Source organism: Gadus chalcogrammus, chromosome 22, assembly GCF_026213295.1.
Source record: "Gadus chalcogrammus isolate NIFS_2021 chromosome 22, NIFS_Gcha_1.0, whole genome shotgun sequence".
Classification (NCBI taxonomy): Eukaryota; Metazoa; Chordata; class Actinopteri; order Gadiformes; family Gadidae; genus Gadus; species Gadus chalcogrammus.
Genome location: NC_079433.1, coordinates 10,529,327 through 10,548,260, shown reverse-complemented (window position 1 = coordinate 10,548,260; position 18,934 = coordinate 10,529,327). Strand labels below are relative to the sequence as shown.

Below are 18,934 nucleotides of genomic sequence, written 5' to 3'. Positions count from 1 at the left end.
ACCTGTGTGTGGGTGGGTTGGTGGGCGTATTTGATCTCTCTATACATCTCTGCTTTGAAGGTCGCCAATGCCCCAAAGCAGCAACAGATGCTGACGCTCTCTGCATCACTTGTTTTAACCGCCTGCTTTCAGTCCATGAGGGGAGGGGGTACTCCTGACAAACAGATCCCACTTATTGGAACGACCTACTATTGCCTAATTAGGTCCATTGCCCGGCAGTGATGGTCAAAGGCCAGGGGGGGGATTCATGGCGTTTGCAGGCATCAGCAGTTCTGTGATTAGCCACAGCTTCTTTTTTTCTGCTGGCACAGGCAAACTTTTAACCCCAAACACTTATTCACCCGACGACTCCGCCCTCCACTTAGCTCATAGCGTAGCTCGTAGCGTAGCTCGTAGCGTAGCTCGTAGCGTAGCTCGTAGCGCGGTTTCCACCACCACCACTCACACTGTTGAATGTGGCGGCCCTGTTTGTTGCTGTTCACCTACGTGTTTCAACTTGACTCAGCTTACTGTGTATAGTTGTTACCTCCCTGCGATTGGTTTCACCAGATTCCCATATTTTCCTAAAATTAAATGAAAGATATTTTGGTCACAAGCTAAACTGCGATAACACACTAGTAATCATCAAATAAAGAAGAAGATACGATCACGGTCAGAATCAAAATATAAACACATAGCTAAAAGTATTTTTGTTTTTAGCAAAGGTTTTTTTGAATGGTGCTTTATTCTCAATGGCCACGGGAATATGAAAGTCTTCTGAGGGTGAGAGTGAGTGTGAGCGGAAGGGAAGACGATAGATGAAACGGCACGTTAGCATACTGAGCGATGCGTCTCTTGGTCTTGGAAAATGTGGCATGTGAAGAGAGATCAGAAGTACTTCAGGGCTCCTTTGATATACTTGATCTTCTCTCTCTCTTGATAGACCTATAAAGTGAATGACCCATTTTTTTATGGCGTACCTATTTTTTTCCCCTGGTTGTTCGCTTTAAACAGGGAACATAAAGTCTTCTCTTTTTAAGAGGTTGCTCAGTCTCCACACACACAAAAGCACAACACGTGGACAGATGCCATTCTCTTTCTAGTGTTTGATGTATTTCTGGAGAAATCATAGGGAAATCTTGCTCTGCGGTGCAAATTTTGCTCATTTTGTTGCGTATTCAACATCTGACCGTCTTTTCCCTAGCTCAATGCGGTGGTATCCACGAGGAGATGGAGGGCATGATCCTAAGTCCTGGTTTCCCTGGCAACTACCCTAGCAACAGTGACTGCACCTGGAGAGTATACCTGCCGGTTGGTTATGGTAGGTGGAGTAACCTAGCGCTAATGCTCCCAGTTCTCGTCAGATTATCCATTGTACTAATGGTCGCTGTGTATTTTACAGGAGCCCACATTCAGTTCCTGAACTTCTCCACCGAGGCCAACCACGACTTCTTGGAGATCCGCAACGGGCCACTGGATACCAGCACCGTGATTGGTCGATTCAGCGGCACCGACGTTCCCTCCTCCTTGCTCACTACCTCTCACGAGACCACCGTGTACTACCATAGCGACCACTCCCAGAACAAACCGGGCTTCAGGTTAGAGTACCAAGGTAAGGGACGCTACCACATTAAGAGGGAATTTGCGGGCCAGTTACGCCAGTGAACAGAGAATAATAATTGTAACGGTAAATGTAGAGTGTGTGTAAACTTGGTTGATACGTTCAAAATTGAAATCACCCAAAAAAACACTTTCAGCAAAACCCTTATCTGTTCTAAACTGTTTATTTGGTGGATTTCAATTTTGAACATGTTTTATTCATTTGTTTTTGGGAAAAGAACGAGTCAACATACACACTCAATGCCTCTGCCACTGTTTGGCCACCTATCAAAACATTTGCTGGCAGCTGTCACCTAAAAGTGCCTATCTACTAAACAAAGTGATTATGTTTGGTTCTGCAAAGGGGCTACAGAATGCAATCAAAATGAACAGAGCAATTTGCCTAAATTGACACAATCACAAGTATGCCTCAAGGAATAGAGGTTATAGGGATGAATCATGACTCCAGAAAGCAGAAAGGCTAAATCATCGTCCCTACAAGCGTTTTCTTTTATCGTTTGCAAGTTCATTTAGGAACGATTAACGTCACTTTGGCTGCATTGTGCAACCTTTATGCATGTAAACGCACACCATTACCGCATTACACACGGAGCTCCCATGCATCAAAGGAACCAACCTGCAGTGACTCAGTGAAGGCTTTGGATCCATAAATCTCTGCATGAAACAAGAGTTGATCACTTAGGCGATGGGTTCGCTCCGTGACAGAGACTTGGGAACTCTTTGGCTTTTTGAAAGGCGGCGGTCTGCATCTCTGCGCCAGGCTTATGAGTGAATGTTTTGTTCTCCCCTTGGCTAACGTGGCAGAAGCACAGAGGGACAACGGGACTTATCCACGTTGATTTATTTCCTTCCTTCTTTCTTTCGTTAAGTTGTTGTTTCTTTCATCCTTTGTTTTCACCCTCTTTCTTTCATTCTTTCTTTCCTTATTTGAATTTTTCTCTAAAATATTTGTAAACATATTTTACAATTCGTTTCTTTCTTTACTTCTCTTCATCGTTCCTTTTTTCCCTCTTTAATTATTCGTCTTGTCTTTGAGAGGCGATAAATAAGTCGGCCAATGGAAAATATGTTGAGCATTTGCATAATTATGTGGCCATTAGCATAGAAAGCAGCCATTATATTTGGCAAAACGGTCTCCTCGCTCACACACACGCACACACACACGCCATGAAACCACCATCACCACAATATGCATGAATGATCTCCCACAAAGAGACGGTGATCTGTAGAAATCCATTTTTACAGCCTTCTCTACTCGAGGCTACAGCAAGCTGCTCAGCTGCTGTATTCAGCAGACGAAAACGCTCACTTCAATAACTGCAGAAATCGAATGCATATAATAATCCATAATTCCATGTAAATGGCCTAAAAAAAGTAGGTAAATGTATGTACATGTAAAGGCTAAGTTAACGATTCAATTATTCACCTGTGCAACGGGTAATACCCCCTACTGCATTAACACATTCCCAGCATTATGTTTTCATTACATCATTTAAATGCATAGATAGATATCTAACGACTATTAGAGGTGTCATATGCGTTTCCACCCTGCTGTCTTTGCTTAAAAAGGTATACATCAGCAGCAGGAGCAATAAAGGCAGAAGTAGAAGGAGTTCTGGAGAGGCAGGCGAGGCCAACAGTGTAAGCTAGCACGGTTGCTGCAGTGACGGCAGGGAGGAGGAAGGGGGGGGGGGGCGTAGGGTGGAATGGATGGATGGGGGATTTCCACTTTATCCATCCGGCAGTAAGGTTTTATCACTCACCCCTGTGAGTGGAAAAATAGGCACAGCAGGTGGTCATTTTGTAAGGTGATCCCGCAAGCACCTGCTGGCCGTGCGAGTCTATTAGTGCTTTAAGGGGAGAGCGAGATGGGTAGACCCAATCCAATCCAATCGCTACAGTGCTGGAGAGTAGCCTGTGAGCTAATGGTCTTGGCAGCACAAACAAGGCAATTGATCCTATAGGTTTGCAAGCTGTTGGGGGCGGGGAGTGCCTTCCATGCAGCGCTGCCTTGAAGTCTCCGTTGAGGGCACAATACACCATCGAGCTTTAGGTTTATAGAGGAAGCTAGGGAACGGTAAAGTGAGGTGTGGTGTTCATGAAGGGAGAGGAAAATTAATGGACAAAATTGCAATGGTCATGGACAAATGTTAATATCTTAACGTTTATAAGACACGCATTTTTATAATTATTGATTTTCTTGCCGCCTTGAGTGTTGCGAATATTCGTGACTTTGTTATGTTTCTAATAGGTTACTATTGATTGCTTAAACTATTATCCTTGCGTGCTTCAAGCGCACCGTCTGGGTCTCAGCAGAATGTGTCTGGATTCAATGATTTCCAGCCACAACACGCATCACGTGAAGCAGCCATACAGCCAACATTACCCAGCGCACAATGGAGCCAGTCCATTTCAATGAGCAGTGTCTTATCTGAGTCACTGGAGTATAGCCGGGCCGAACTTTTCTATTCTAACCATCAAGCACTAACTGAAGTCGCCAAATTAATTACAGTACATCTGCCTTAATGAAATCTCTTTTATATTTCAAAGGAAAAGTTGAAATAGGATTCTGTGGTTTTAGAGCACGGGTCATCTTTGAGGTCTCCATTTTTTCTGTTAAAAATTTCTCAAACCTTCCAAACCTTTACTTCATTCAAAGGGATTTTGTTCCAGCTCAGCTGCCTACAGTGAACCCTGAACTGAAGACCATCCAGGCCTAAATGGTTCTGCAGCAGGCCATGGTGTAACAAAAATCTGTTTCCTCCAAACATCTTCCAGTCTGTTCTCCCATTGAGAGTCCCATGGACAGTCCTATATCACTGCATCACCATCCTACCGATATTTTTGCCTGGGTGTCTCTGTGTCCTCGTTTCTCCTAATGAAAGTCCGCTCTCCTCGCAGCCTATGAACTTCAGGAGTGCCCCGATCCGGAGCCCTTCCACTACGGCGTGGTGGTGGGGGCGGGCTTCAACGTGGGCCAGTCCATCTCCTTCGAGTGCCTCCCCGGGTCGCGGGACATTCCATCATCACCTGCGAACACGGCACCACACGCAACTGGGACCACCCCATCCCCCGCTGTGAAGGTGTGTGTTAGTGTTTTTCTGTGTGCATGTTTGTGTGTGTATTTGTTTGTGGACGTGTTTCTGTGTGTGGGGAGAGGGGGACCAGGTCAATGTGACAAACATCTCAAGCCTTATTGTATCTTAGCTTTACCTAATTAATCTCTAATCTACTTATCATTGAACTCATTAGGTAACCTGCTGACACACTAACGCTGCGCTGGAATTATTGGGCCATTATGCAGAATGCAAATTGTACTTGATCATGGCGGCCATTACCCACGGAAAGTGCTATTCGATAAAGAATCAATACTGGCCAGATAGAGGGACGGTGGAAGAGGAGCGGGTGTGTTTAAGTTTGGGGGGGGGGGGGGGGGGTGTTGGAGGTGCTGGTGCTGGTGATAAAGGTGGTGGTGGTGGTGGGGTGAAGTAAGATGAAAGGGTTGGGGATTTATTAGAGAAAAGCAAAGTAATGGTCGTCCTTGACCTAGATTCTCCAGCTCTCCTGCACCGGCCGTCAAATATTCAATAAGACAAAATTACCCTGAGCCTGATATAACGTCTGTGACATGCAGGAGATTGATAGAGAGAGGTAGAGATGGGGAGAGGGAGGGAGAGAGAGAGAGGGAGAGGAGAGGGAGGAGAGAGAGCAAGAGAGAGGGACAGATGAATATTATCTCTCATCACCCCTATTTAGGTTTGTTCCCATGGGTACCATGGGATACTTGAAGATGGGGGCTTGAAAGTAGCAGATCTCTCAGTAGACACGATTGGCACCAACACCTCTTGTCACTGCGTACTCCTGGCTACTGCTTTCAAGTGTGCATTTCTTCTTTTGATGTACATACACCTTTAGAGGTGCATTGTGTCTTTGAATTCAGCCGGTGTGGCAGAGCTGCGTACAGAATACCTCCTATATATATATGCAAAGAAAGGAGTGCGTGGGCGCAGTTTGAAAAAAAAGTGCAACATAAACGATCCTGTTTGTGTAGCGTTCCTGCAAACAGGCTCTAACCGTTGTCGTCGGCCCACGCCTCGTGTTCACCACACTGCTGGCTGAGCTGAACAGGCGGGCCCTGGGAGTTCTTACCGGGACCGGGATTGAACCGGGCTTCACAGTCTCGCGGTGAAAGGGGACAGCCGCACTGTGAGATGAAGGCAGAGGAGGGGACAGATCTACGCTTAATAGGATCCAAACAGCATATTCGCAAGGACTGATTTAATAAACGCTGTTTCAGATGTCCCAAGAAAGCCGAAAAAGCCTGTGAACACGCTGTAGCGATGGACACATGGTGCTGGAACATCCGACATTAGGGGGCCGTTGTCCAAGTTTAGACGTTGTTGACGTTGCATCGTTGTTTCGTTTCACCAGCAATGTGGCTCTCTGTCATGAGAGTGTAGCGCAAACGCTGTTTTGTGGACCTAACCCATGTTGTCCCTCTCCCACACACACCTGCACAGATTTTTGTTCATTTTCCTCTTCCTCCTCGACATGGAACCGAAATCTCCTCTCTATCTTCCTATGGATTTATTTCCTGTTTCTAGAGACTCCTATAATGACCTGTTCCTATAACACATGGAAACGTAAAGGCAATCAAATACAGTCCACTGACAATACAGCGCACACACATAGACACAAGCACACACACACATATAGACACAGATTCAGCATTGCCTGCCTCAGGCCATTTGATAATGCACTTTTCATCATGTGCACATGTTGTTCGTTTCGTGGTAACCATCACTAAATTCTGCCATGGACACACATTCCCTGGTCACTGCAAACACATTCTTCAATGGACCCGTGTTCATGCCCAGAAAAAGCAATATGTGAACATGAACCAAAGCTAGCCAGCATTCAATGGTGAACGAATTTTGCCAATTTTGTTACGTCTCAGTAGAATCTCTATATTTTCTGTTACGGTCAGCTGGTTCGCAAGCTTTAAATAAAGTGCTTGTCCTTGTTAACTTAGTGTGGGGAGTGAACTGCGTGAATGAAAAGGAAATGAATACGGAAAACAACTTACGAATTATTATGTGATTATTTAAACATCCTCCTAAAAAGTGTTAAAAAGGCCATTTAATTTGTCATTTAGCAATAGCCCAATATACCAACATTAAATGCATTGTTTTAAAACTAGCAAAAAGTGTACTATTAAATTAAATCAATATCATTTCATTTCATTTAAAGTCTGTCTTCCCTCAACCAACCAATTAAATTTATTGATCACTAAAAAACTATCATTGTTAATCAATTAATGCATTCTTTATTAAATGGGTCTTTAAATGGGTCAATTATTAAACATTAATTAATTAATTTCATCTTCACAATTGGTCGTCCATATACATGGTTGGAACTCTAGAATAGAATGGAGTCTGTTGTAAGACAAAATTAGCGGCAGTCTGTACACTTTCACTTTATCGTATGAAGACGTTCTAACTCATCCACATTATGCGTGTGGCATCTTCAGCTAGGGAAGGTAATCCGACAAAAAGTGATCACTGCATGCCCGGTGCCGCTCCAAGTACCAGAACGTCCTTGTGGAAGGGTCTAGAGATCCTTCATGCGAAGCTTCAGGTTGACCATTAGGAGCCAGAAGCACCTGCTGTTGTTTTGCGCGCTAACACATCGGCCCAGCAAACACGCCGACTCAGCGGCTGTGTTTAGCAATGTAGCGTGCAAATCTTTGCTGCGGGAATCATGGCTAATCCCGCATGTCCCGAACCTCCAGAGTGTGAAACATTAAACTGTATGCCCCAACTGGGGGTGCTTCCCTGGGATGTGTCTGCTGTGCAGTGATTACCAGGCCCTCTGTTAGCCCCCCTCAACCCTCCACCCTTCTACCCAATCAATATAATCATCCCTCCCCGCGCACTAGATGAGCCCTAAGGAGAGAGAGATTTAATCACGGCTGAGACACCAAGCGAGTTCCAGGATTTCTTGAGGATGTTGAAATCGCCCCATTCAGAGTTAGTCTCTGCTGCGTGGTTGTGTTTACGTGCATCTCTGTGTTGCATGCATATATTCATGACCCACTGGTAAATGCTTGTGTTTTATGAGTTTCTGAATGCGTGGGCATTACAAACATTTAGCATTAATGTTGTCTGGCCGTGGAACGGAGGTCAAGTAGGAGAAAATGTTTGGCTTGAGCTTGGCTCCAACTCAGTCACACACAAACACAAGTATGCTATATGTGGGGCATGCATGTTCGGGAGTGAGGTCTGTCGAGGGAGAACCGAGGCGTAAACTGGAATTGAAAGCAAATATCCCTGACTTCTTGAGTTTGACCTGTTATGTTTGTAAACCACCGACCAATCCCACAATCTTTTTCTCTCTCTCTCTCTCTCTCTCTCTCTTGGCCTCCCATCAGTGCCGTGCGGCGGGAACATAACCGCGGACAACGGGACCATCTTCTCCCCGGGGTACCCCGAGGAGTACCCGGGCTCCGCCGACTGCGCCTGGCTGATCACCGTGGCTCCCGGCCTGGGGGTCCGGCTCAACTTCACCCTGCTGCAGGTGCACGGCCCCCACGACTTCATCACCGTCTGGTAGGCCTCCGCTGCGATCAACCTTTCGGTTGTGATGCTGCTCTGAATTGTTTCACGCATTTTCAACACCTCCTTTTGTTTGTCTTGTGTTGTTCACCCGACAAATTGAGCGTGACACCAGATCTGCTGTTCATTCACGCCTCTTTCAAACCTTTGTTTCTGAACCTTTCTCAACCCGTCACACCTCCACACACTTACCTTTCTAACCTTTCTTCACCTGTCACACCTCCACACACTTTCCTTTCATTGTTCCTTTCCTGAGCCTTCTTCGAGTATTTTCAAATGATCTGACTACCTATTCTTTCTACGGCTCTTGGATCCTTTCTTCTATGTTCCCTCTATCTCTGCTACACTCACTGGCCCCCTCCTCCCTACCTCTCTGTTCTCCCCCCTCCTCCTATCGCTGGACAAATGAGGGAGTCAGGGTTCAGTTAGCTAATCCGCTCTGAGGCCCTCCCATCTCGTTGTTTCTTGTGTGTGTGTGCATGTCTCTCTCTCTCTCTCTCTTCTCTCTCTCTCTCTTTCTCTCTCTCTCTCTCTCTTCTCTCTCTCTCTCTCTCTCTCTGTCTCTGTCTCTCGTCTCTTTTTCCTCTTTCTGTCCCTCACTCTTTTCTCTCAATTTCTTTTTTATTTCCCTCTTGATGTTTTTTTTCATATCCTCCGCCAAGCTCATGTTCCTTCCTTGTTCTTGTCATCCAGTGCCAGGGGGTTGCCTGTTCTCCCCCTGTACTGTGACTCTCTCTCGCTCTCGCTCTCTCTCCCTTTCCAACATACCCGTGTCCCATTCATCCCGTGCATACTTTCAACCTGACAATGTCCAGTTTGTGAAGTGCGTTTATAAAGTGAGGCACTGGACCGAATTGTCAAGTCAAAAATCTCTTTATATTTTCGAAAAAGGGAAGGATTACAACTTTTACTTAAATACAAAAAAGGCCCTTAACTGGCCCTACATTCAAAGGCAAAGTTAAGGATTTGTCATATGCATAGTTTAACACAGGCCATTCTGACTCCTTGTGACATGGCATGCAACAAATGCAAAGAAGCCAGAAGCAAGAAGATAGCAAATTATTAAAAAGAGTCAAAGATATGACAAGACAATCAAAAATATACATTATCAACATGAAAGACTAGCCGCAGTTCAAGAAAATGTAAAAATTGAGAATACTGCCCATGTATCCTGGTGGCTGCATAAGGGATTGTATGAATTGATAAAGAATATCAATATTAATGACTTCACATATAAAGGAGAGGTGTGCCGATGAATATCTACATTCACTTTAAGTAATATACATTGACTGGACCATATCCCTTAGCACATGTAGATTAATCATGTGATCAATATGGTTAAAGGCCTGATGGCCTGGAGAAAATAACTGTGACCGGTGCTCCGTTCTCTGTAACGCCTACCGGACAGCAGCAACGTGACCAGTCTGTAGCCTGGGTGGCTGGAGTCTATCAGGACTTTCAATGCTTTCCTAAGGCATCATGTCTGGTAAATGCCTTGCACACAGAGCAGCTGGCAGCCCATGATGCCCTCCGCTGACCGTAAATGGTGCGGTACAGCACCCTCCAAAACTGGCGGTAATGTGGTCCGACAGGGTGCTACGAGGTGCTCCTTGAGTCTCCTCAGGATACTCTTCAAACTCGCCTCCATCTATGTCACGGGGGACATGACTGCCCCCCCCCCGAACTGCTTGAGTTGTCATTAGTTAGCCATAGCCAAATTATTTAATTACATTATTATAATACCATTCTTGTTAATATGATTATAGAATAACATCCTGAAATAAGGTAGCCTAATCAAGCAATGTAGGCCTCTTATTTCTTAACCCATTAAACAAGGCCTCACGCGGTTGGGTGGCAACTGTGTTCTTAGATCATCATGGTCTAGATTCAAATGAATAAAAACGGTATTTTCCCAAAAAGTTTTTGGTGTATTAACACAACACTTTAGTTGTATAAAAAAATAGTCATTTTTCAGTCAAGGTTTAAAGACCAATGAGTTGTTGGTTGCTGCGTTCCCTGGAGTCTGTTCTGTCTGATGTGCAAGGTTTAATTCATGGCTTCTGTGCTGTTGGGGAGAGATGAGATGAGATTCTGACTCCAAAGGCCCCTGTTGCTGTGACTTTTGGTGAACTAATTAACCCAAATCATAAAACCACATCGTAAATCGGCAGCGTAATCCATGTTTTGCCTCAGGTATATTCAAATACACAACCTGAGGCTGATCCCACTACTTCTACCTGCGTGCTTTTCAAGTCAGACCTGACTGTTATTTTGTTTAGGGGTGCCAAACGTGAAACTCCCGAATGCACCTCAAGGTGGATTTCTTCAGTATTTTTTGATTGCATGGCAATTTGCGACGATTCACATGGCTGCCTCTCTAGTTGCTGCTTGTCGTTACAACATTGCCAATGGAAAACCAGAACTCAGACTTAATGCCCCACAGCATGTTGGTCCAACCTTATACAAAGTGTATTCTGCTGCTGAAACGGTTAATGGTCATGGTTTCTTAGTATGCGTCGTTGAATATAATGTATGCTTTCATGTGGGCGTAAGGGCGAGGCTGGGGCCGCAATTAAGCCCACAGCACCAATATAAATAGACATGTTTGCAGTGGTTTGTGGGACTTGTAGTGCCACACATCATGAGATTATCGATTGCATCCCAACATTTATTGAAAACTCAAAGGTTGGCAAGATACAATCTAGCCTGAGGGCCTGATTTAGCTCCAGGGCCTTAAGTTTTACACATGTTTTAGTTGCAGTAAACAGGGCTAGCAGTTAGCCAAAAATGTATTTAGTTGCTGTTTTCTAACCAGTGGCCGACACTGTTTCTTGATCTCTACCAACAAGGCTACCAAAGAGCCAAAACTGAGGCTATTATATTCCCCAGTTTCCTATATATGTGTGTGCGTGTGTGTCTATCCATGAACTTCAGAGCCAAGGAAATGGGCCCCATAATGGCAGTTTTGCCAGAGTGTTGTTAGGCACCGGTCCCTAGCCAGCAGTATCCAGAGCTGCTTGTAATCTCCCATGCCCAGCCTGACAGCCAAAGACAGATGGTTTTTAAGCTGAATGGCTGCAGCAGGAATCCGCGAACTGGCTTAATCGGCCATGCCCACACTCTGGGACTGCCAAGGCTGGGCCACAGTTTCCACTGACACTTTCCTCTGGATGGTACCATCCGGTCCCATCATCCCAAAGTCTGCCAGTCCTGCTATATTCGGTTGGTAGCGGTGCAGCCTTCTCGTTTATGGAAGTTGGGTTTTTCTACTACTTTTATGTCAGAATTTATCCAAATACAATCCGGGTGTCTCCTTTCAGCCGTATGTCGGTTTGGCTGATGTGTTTTTGCCCAGTGTTTGCGTCTCGTTAAAATTTGAACTTGCATCAGCTCTCGCATACTGTTCTGTAACATATCTATGTTCTCTATCACCTCCGTTGTCAGTAGTGGATCTCTACTTTACCTCCAGAAGCAGCTCTGCTCAGCTCACTCAGTGTGTGTGTGTGTCTCTCTCTCTCTCTCTCTCTCTTTTCTCTCTCCTCTCTCTCTTCTCTCTCTGTCTCTCTCTCTCTCTCTCTCTCTCTCTCTCTCTCTCTCTTCTCTCTCTCACTCCTCTCTTCTCTCTCTCTCTCTCTTTCTCTCTCTCTCTCTCTCCTCTCCCCCTCCCTCCCCCCCTCTCCACTTACAGGGATGGCCCCCAGGAGACCACCAGGAAGCTTGGCGTGTTCAACGACGGCGAGCCCAACGTACCGCCCAGCAGCACGTCCAACCAGGTGCTGGTCCGTTTCCGCAGCAACACGGAAAAGGGCGGACTCTTCGCGTCGGCTACCAGGGTGCGTGGGGAACTCTGACAATTTTTGAAAGAATGGCTTTGTTCTGTCGTGTTTATTTGGTTCTGTTCCAACAGCCTACAGACTCCAGTTTTGCCTGCCTCCCCCCATTATTCCTAATGCTGAGATTTTGATGGCAAGCAAGGAATTTAAAATAGGTGAGTACAACCCATGCTTGAAGCCATCGCACACACAAACACACGCTAACACATGCAAACTCAAACACACTAGGGGATTTTTTCATATTGAGGACGAATCCCGCCTTAAAGATAAAAGCCATTGTTAAAAAAAGGTAAACCTTAAATACTCTCTCTCCCTCTCTCTCTCTCTCTCTCTCTCAATCCTCGCTCTCTCTCTTTCTCGTTCTCTTCCCTCTCTTTCGTCCCTCCCCCCTCCCCCCACACACACACAGTACTTCAACCCTGAGTCAAGGAAGTGTAACATTTGAAAGCAATGAGTTCCACTGCGAGTTCTTTCAAGCTTGAGCAACTTTTATTAATAATGTCTCCCAAACAGAGTGAGGAACTTAGTTCATTCTCAATATGCACACACCCACACACACAGACACACACACACACACACACACACACACACACACACACACCACACACACACACACACACACCACACACACACACACACACACACACACACCTGAGTGTACTGACTTAAGTCCCAAAATCCCCTCAGGCAAGAGGTGAACCTTTACTGACTAGCCAAACCACGTTACCCAGGAGGCTGCAGGGCAGCGATATAAATGAACGGTGAATATGTTATCAGTGAGCCAAAATTGATGCTGGGGCAGGTGCTCTTTTCCTGGAGAAATGAGCACAGAAATTAATTCCCCTCGCTGTTTATTTCCATAGCTCAGTTGCAAGTGATTTGTCACACAGAATACAAAAGTGGTATCAGAATAAGGCTTCCTCCAACAGGGGTACCTGCTAGGGATTCATAATCCTGGTATTTCCTTCTATCTTTGTCACAGCCAGCTCTAACTTTGCCTCTCCACAAGACAAACAAGGGATTCCGGATTCCTCTCCCAGGAACCCATCGCCAGAGAGCCATTGTCTGTACGCATGTGGAATCACCTCACCCGAGGCCTTTTGTGTCCCCTCTCGGCCCACAGGTGACATGTGTGCGCTACAGGTGTCTCCGGGGTACAAGCTGAGCGGGAACGCCATCCTGACCTGTCGCCTGGGCATCCACTCGAGTTCCAGGGCCCTCCACCTTCATGCGACGGTGAGTGAGGGCCGAGCGGTCCCGCCGACGGGCCCTTGCCCTGTGATTACTGGCTGCGTTCCTGTTTGGTTCTGTCGCTCGGGTATTGCTTGCCGTGTAGAAATACAGTTTCCTTATTTTGGGTGTTGTTGTCAGTGTCATTTAGCAGATGTTGCTTGATGCAAAGCAACTTCTCAGGAATTTAGATGCAGGTCATTTTAAGCTGTATCTCTGAGAGCAGCCGTATCCGGGCAACACACACTGACCCCAAATGCAAAGAGGTCATAAGGCAATAACATGTGAGATAACTTTCATGTCTTTCATAGCTTCAAACGTGCATTATGCACAGCAATAGCTATCTCTTTCATGTCATGTTATCTTAACAAAAAAGATAACTGGAAATCATATCACGCTGATAGAGGCCCAAAACCATCAAGAACGTTAACTTATCACCCTAACTTCTTGTAGTTAGAACCTAGCCTTGCCATGGTTTTTTTTCATCAAAGTTGTGTTAGAACACATAAGACCCCAATAAACTGAGAATCCAGTGTCTGGGCACCATTTTCAAACTGCACACTGTGTTTGCAATCAATGTAAAAAAAGTAGCTAAGAGAGGGTTTCACAGAAAATAGACCTGACTTCAATTGCCTTCAATCAGAACACACAGTCTTTATCCTGATCTGGTCGTCTATGTTCACCCTGAACATTCAATAGAGAGAGTAGGGTGCCAAATGTCAAAATTGAAGAGTGGGTTCTTGAGTCCCCCGCTTGTATGCTATTTACTTGAATTATTCACGCAAAACTCTGAGAAATTGACCTAGTGATGAAGACGTTAAGGAGCAGGTTAGGCTCTGGGTGTCTTTCTCAAGGATCCCTTTAATCCTTGAAAATTTTGCTGCCTCTTATTCCAAATGGGGCATTCATACGTACTTCACGTGACCCGGACCTACGTATTTGTACTTTTTGTGTGGTGGGGAACAATTCCCCCGATGTCATTAGAAGCGGGTGAGAGGATTTGCTCGGAGCGGGGATGTTTAGGTATCGCCACGGTGGCGTCACCGCCACTACCCTGTCCAGGGGTGCCTGAGCGCTGTCTTTCTGACAGCCCGGCTGCCAGTGCCTCTCAGTTTGGTGTCACCGCGTGCCTTCATGCAGATGATGTTTTGATCCCATGGGGCCACTGTCCCCCCGGAGGGGAGTAGGGGATGTGTGAGTGGCGCTTTTATTATTTTCAGAGCCTGCGCACACACACACACACACACACAAACACACAGACAGACAGACAGACAGACACACAGACACATACACATACATGCACGCACGCACAACCACACAATACACACCCACACATTATTTCATCTTCCATATTTTTTCCTTTTACTTTCATTCTTTCTTTTTGTTTATTTCATTGCTTGTGCTTTTCCACCTATCTTCCTCTTCTGTCTTTATCTCCTACTTTCTTTATTTTGATGCTTCTTTGTTCTCGTTGTTTTTACTATTCCTAGCCCTAGCCGTCTATCATTGCTCTTGTCTATCAGTCTTTCTTTATATCTTCCTTCTCATTCCGTCTCCACCTCCCTCTATTTACGTTGATATCAATCCTTGTCTCTGTTTGCATCGCCGGGGTCTAAGAGCTACTATTTATCTCCATCTCTACATTTCTTGCCCTCTGTACTCGCCTGGAGTGTTCTCTGGAGTGGTGTGCCGTGCATGTGGAAAGACGATGAAGGAGAAAACAAGGAAAGAGACAAGAAAAGAAAAAAAAACATTTGATGAATGAAAGTAATTTAGGCCCTCTGAAATAGGAAGGATATGCAAATGACCCCAGTGTGTGGTGGTGGTGGTGTGGGGAATCGGGCAGAGAAGGGGGGAGGTCGGGTTAGAGGAGCTGTGGCGATTAAGGAGATACAGCGTTTGTGTGCGTGTGTTTCTGTGATGGGGGGGGGGATGTTATGGCAGTGTGGAAGGAGAGCTAGAAGTCCCAACAGAAGCAGAAGACATCAGAGAGAGAGGGAGAGAGTGAGAGAGACTTCACTCATGGTGTCTAAACTCGCCCTTCACCATCGGGTTCTTTCCCCCGTCACGCCAGGGCCTCCTCCCTTGCCCTCGCCTCGTAACTCATCTCCACCCTAATTGCGTGCAGCAGCCCAGGTCAATCTTTAGCCTTCCTCTCGCCCCCCTGGAAGACCCTTCATAGCATGGCTGGTGAGGTTTTCTTTCCAAATCCCTTAATCTCACCCTCTTTTCTCTCCATCCTCCTATTTTCCTCTCTCTCTCTCTCTCTCTCTCTCTCTCTCTCTCTTCTCTCTCTCTCTCTCTCTCTCTCTGTCTCTCTCTCTCCCCCTCTTTTTTGTCTCTCTCTTTCTCGTTCCCATTCCATCACTCAGTCTAGATCCTCTGGTGAGTTGGTTCATTGGAAGGGTGTGTGTGTACAAACATTTGTGTGTGTGCGCACACACATTTGTGTGTGTATGTGGATGGGGTAAGGTCTTCAGATTAACATAACGAAGACTATGTAGAGAGATCCACAGCGTAAACCTTATCCAGCTCACTAGTCTAGTTAAAAAGAGATGAGGGATAGGCAGGGGGTACAAAAGAAGGACAGGGGACAAACAGAAGAAGAGAACGTGGACTTCGGATAGCTACGCTAGGGAGTGTCTGTGTTTTCGTGTGTGTGTGTGTGTGTGTGTGTGTGTGCGTGTGCGTGTGTCTTTGTGTGTGGGGGGGGGGGGGGGTGGGTCGTCGTGTCAAGACAGGAAGCAGACTAGCAAAGGAGCAGAAAGGAAACGGCGTGTGGCGGGAAGCAGCTCAAGAGCTAACAAGGAGCGAGCGAGATGGACGGGCGCACAGTGAAAGAGAGAGAGAGAGAAGAGATGGTGACGGGCTCTAAGAGAAGGAGTGAGGGAGAGAACGACTGAGCCAAAGAGAGAGAGAGGGGAGAGAAAGGCTTCGTCAGAAGGGCAGCGACGTGGCGGGGAAGCTCATTGTAATGCAGGGGACATGCAGGCTGCAGCTGCACCTATCAAATCACCCTCCCCGCTCTGACAAGTACACTCCCCCCTACGTGTCCCGCAGCCAAACACACACACACGCACACACACACACACACTCAAACACACACACACACACACACGCGCACACTCACTTATCGAAAATAATGCACTCGATCCCACAAACACAATGTATTTGCCGTGTGTGTGTGTGTGTGTGTGTGTGTGTGTGTGTGTGTGTGTGTGTGTGTGTGTGTGTGTGTGTGTGTGTGTGTGTGTGTGTGTGTGTGTGTGTGTGTTTCTGTTTGGAGGGGATATTAGGAGCATTTCAGTTTTGTAGCTATATACTTCACAGAGCGATGCATGAACCTGTGGGGAGAAACGGAAGGCAGACCTCCAAAGTTACCCCACACACACACACTCAATCACTCACTAAAAGCCCCTCACATCCTTTCACATTCCCCCTGCAACCCCCCCCCCTACTCTCTCCATCAGATGGTTACTTCCCCTCCCTAATGTCACTTTTAACTATGTGTGCATGTGTGTGTCTGTGTGAGTGTGTGTGTGTGTGTCATTCTGGAACTGGCCCAGTGCACGCGTGCCAACACTCACTTACCCATTAACACCCTCAAACAAGGAGTATATTTAGCTTTCTAAAAGCAACCCTCACTCGGTCTATCTGTTTGGGCACACGAATGGGGTTGTCTGTCCAAACATGTGTCAGACATTTCCGGAGGTGCACAGTCAGAAAATATTTATTAAGAAGTTACCATTTTCTATATACCATATTTACAATTCTCTGACTTCTTTCTGTAGAGAATTAAACCCCAAATATTATTCAAGAAAACAGTGTTACAAACAGCCATTTTAAAACTTCAAAACCTCATTTTCAGAGAGTTTTCCCTTTTCCCCTTGAGGATCTTTTCCAGACATTTCCCCCTATGATCCCACTGTTGTTTACGGCACAAAGGGTAATGTCTCGTTCATGGCGGATTCACTTAATAAGCGGCGCGAGCGACTGACCAAAGCTGCTATAAGCTCATCTCGCCAGCTGTTAGCCAGGGTGTGAAACAGCCATGGAAGAGAAGCCATGGGCTATCTGAAAGGTCAAAGCAAACATCCATCTCTCCTCCTAACTCCCCTGACCTTTCTAGCCCCAACCCAGACGCATGAATGCAACTTTGGGCAGCGATCAGGGACAGACGTAAGCCTTTTGGCAGGCAGAACTTCCGTATTTAGGTGAATGGTGCTATTAGAGTGTAAGTGAACGCCCTTGTTTTAGTTGAAATTCAAACACTATAAGATAAAAACATTTTTTCTGTGAATCAACCACTGACCAGACAGCGATCCACACATCCACACATACCACCTGTATCTCAGCATGAAAATAAATGTTCACAGGTGAGTGGAACGTTTACAAACTGGTTGGTGTCGACTTCAGAAACTTGCCGTGGGTTAGCTTCAGGATTGTACTCGTGTTTTCAAGTATGGTCCTATTGCAGTTACAGGTGAAGATCGCATTACCATTTTTAAAAAATATATATATCTATCCCCCAGTGATATTTAAGAAAGTATCATCTGTTCTTATGCACATCTTGTCACGCACTAAACAAATTTGTACCTAATTGTGTTTAATACAAGAGTGTTCCTGTAAATCAGGAGCTTAATGTGTTAATGATTTGCACTTGTTGTACAAACGTGTATCGTGTTAGGTGCAGCTAAAAAACATGATATCTTATGTATGGGCATCTGGTCTACCTAAACAGTTGAACGTGATTGATTGCAAAGTGCCGAATAATGATCCTAATTATTCCCAAATAGCGTTAGATTAGCAGCCCTTTATAACTGGTCTAATAATACTTTAGAATTATGTGCAACGAAAACATCAAAAAGGTTACCCAATGAATAATAATAAATAAATAAATGCATTCAGTCTACCTACCTGTAATTGACAGCTTGTTTTTCTGCTTTCTACATAAATGCAACAGCCCATGGCAGTGAACTATATCGAGTTGTGACAACGCTAAGCCTAAGTTAAAACAAAGGCTTTTTATAAATGTGACCAATGTCGCCTGCTTGAATTTGTAGAGATTTAAAGCGTTTTTACCCGAACACACCATTTAGAAGGGATGGCAGGCAAACCAAGGAGAGAGACATCCACGCAATCAAACATTTGCTCAGGTTAATGGACTTGCACACACAGGGACACACACAAATACATACCATTAATATAAAGCCACAAAACTCACACAGCCATCGCTGCATGCCTGCGCTCCCACACACTCACGCAAACACACACATACAAAGTCGTAGCAATAAATACACACGTACCACCTCACATGCAGGCATGAACAGCACTCTTTATGGACGATAGTAGCATGAAAAATGGTGAAGGTTGTTTATCCAAACACCTGTCGAAGGCCTATTCAAGCGTTTTCCTTAAGGCAAAGCACACAGACACACCGGCACATACACACACATTACACACACGCTGCTGAGCAGCACTTGTTCATTGCTCTATTGCTGCTGTCCTAGGGTCTTAATCCCTTTACGTCAGCATACTCTTATGCTTTGTACACTTTTGTATGCAATGTTCATAGATTTGAGGCTGTTGACGGCAGGTGTTTCCAAATCGATGGCTTCCGTTGTCATTAAGGTAGACAGTTTGCTATGCTTAACTCCT

General features: G+C 45.6%; 1 protein-coding gene across 1 annotated transcript in view; it reads left to right on the top strand.

Annotated features, from left to right (window-relative positions):
• csmd2 (CUB and Sushi multiple domains 2) overlaps nt 1-18,934 on the top strand; it is a 279,455-nt gene that overhangs the window by 215,579 nt on the left and 44,942 nt on the right. The window lies entirely within an intron of this gene.